Raw genomic sequence first — 2402 nt, 5'->3', positions numbered from 1 at the left:
GTTCCCCTTCCCGAGTCCAAGTGATCTCATTGTTCAGTTCCCACCTACGAGTGAGAACATGCGGTGTTTGGTTTTCTGTTCTTGCAATAGTTTGCTGAGAATGATGGTTTCCAGCTGCATCCATGTCCCTACAAAGGACTCAAACTCATCCTTTTTTATGGCTGCATAGTATTCCATGGTGTATATGTGCCACATTTTCTTAATCCAGTCTGTCACTGATGGACATTTGGGTTGATTCCAAGTCTTTGCTATTGTGAATAGTGCTGCAATAAACATACATGTGCATGTGTCTTTATAGCAGCATGATTTGTAATCCTTTGGGTATATACCCAGTAATGGGATGGCTGGGTCGTATGGTACTTCTAGTTCTAGATCCTTGAGGAATCGCCATACTGTTTTCCATAATGGTTGAACTAGTTTACAATCCCACCAACAGTGTAAAAGTGTTCCTATTTCTCCACATCCTCTCCAGCACCTGTTGTTTCCTGATTTTTTAATGATTGCCCTTCTAACTGGTGTGAGATGGTGTCTCATTGTGGTTTTGATTTGCATTTCTCTGATGGCCAGTGATGATGAGCATTTTTTCGTGTGTCTGTTGGCTGTATAAATGTCTTCTTTTGAGAAATGTCCGTTCATATCCTTTGCCCACTTTTTGATGGGGTTGTTTGTTTTTTTCTTGTAAATTTGTTTGAGTTCTTCGTAGGTTCTGGATATTAGCCCTTTGTCAGATGAGTAGATTGCAAAACTTTTCTTCCATTCTGTAGGTTGCCTGTTGACTCTGATGGTAGTTTCTTTTGCTGTGCAGAAGCTCTTTAGTTTAATTAGATCCCATTTGTCAATTTTGGCTTTTGTTGCCGTTGCTTTTGGTGTTTTAGACATGAAGTCCTTGCCCATGCCTATGTCTGGAATGGTATTACCTAGGTTTTCTTCTAGGGTTTTTATGGTATTAGGTCTAACATTTAAGTCTCTAATCCATCTTGAATTAATTTTCGTATAAGGAGTAAGGAAAGGATCCAGTTTCAGCTTTCTACTTATGGCTAGCCAGTTTTCCCAGCACCACTTATTAAATAGGGAATCCTTTCCCCATTTCTTGTTTTTCTCAGGTTTATCAAAGATCAGATGGCTGTAGTTGTGTGGTATTATTTCTGAGGACTCTGTTCTGTTCCATTGGTCTATATCTCTGTGTTGGTACCAGTACCATGCTGTTTTGGTTACTGTAGCCTTGTAGTATAGTTTGAAGTCAGGTATTGTGATGCCTCCAGCTTTGTTCTTTTGACTTAGGATTGTCTTGGCAATGCGGGCTCTTTTTTGGTTCCATATGAACTTTAAAGCAGTTTTTTCCAATTCTGTGAAGAAAGTCATTGGTAGCTTGACGGGGATGGCATTGAATCTATAAATTACCTTGGGCAGTATGGCCATTTTCACGATATTGATTCTTCCTATCCATGAGCATGGTATGTTCTTCCATTTGTTTGTGTCCTCTTTGATTTCACTGAGCAGTGGTTTGTAGTTCTCCTTGAAGAGGTCCTTTACATCCCTTGTAAGTTGGATTGCTAGGTATTTTATTCTCTTTGAAGCAATTGTGAATGGAAGTTCATTCCTGATTTGGCTCTCTGTTTGTCTGTTACTGGTGTATAAGAATGCTTGTGATTTTTGCACATTGATTTTGTATCCTGAGACTTTGCTGAAGTTTCTTATCAGCTTAAGGAGATTTTGGGCTGAGACAATGGGGTTTTCTAAATATACAATCATGTCATCTGCAAACAGGGACAATTTGACTTCTTCTTTTCCTAACTGAATACCCTTGATTTCTTTCTCTTGCCTGATTGCCCTAGCCAGAACTTCCAACACTATGTTGAATAGGAGTGGTGAGAGAGGGCATCCCTGTCTTGTGCCAGTTTTCAAAGGGAATTTTTCAAGTTTTTGCCCATTCAGTATGATATTGGCTATGGGTTTGTCATAAATAGCTCTTCTTATTTTGAGATACGTTCCTTCAATACCGAATTTATTGAGCGTTTTTAGCACGAAGGGCTGTTGAATTTTGTCAAAAGCCTTTTCTGCATCTATTGAGATAATCATGCGGTTTTTGTCTTTTGTTCTGTTTATATGCTGGATTACGTTTATTGATTTGCATATGTTGAACCAGCCTTGCATCCCAGGGATGAAGCCCACTTGATCATGGTGGATAAGCTTTTTGATGTGCTGCTGGATCCGGTTTGCCAGTATTTTATTGAGGATTTTTGCATCGATGTTCATCAGGGATATTGGTCTAAAATTCTCTTTTTTTTGTTGTGTCTCTGCCAGGCTTTGGTATCAGGATGATGTTGGCCTCATAAAATGAGTTAGGGAGGATTCCCTCTTTTTCTATTGATTGGAATAGTTTCAGAAGGAATGGTACCAGC

The sequence above is a fragment of the Piliocolobus tephrosceles genome, chromosome 13 (assembly GCF_002776525.5).
Source record: "Piliocolobus tephrosceles isolate RC106 chromosome 13, ASM277652v3, whole genome shotgun sequence".
Lineage (NCBI taxonomy): Eukaryota > Metazoa > Chordata > Mammalia > Primates > Cercopithecidae > Piliocolobus > Piliocolobus tephrosceles.
This window is presented reverse-complemented; position numbering follows the sequence as displayed.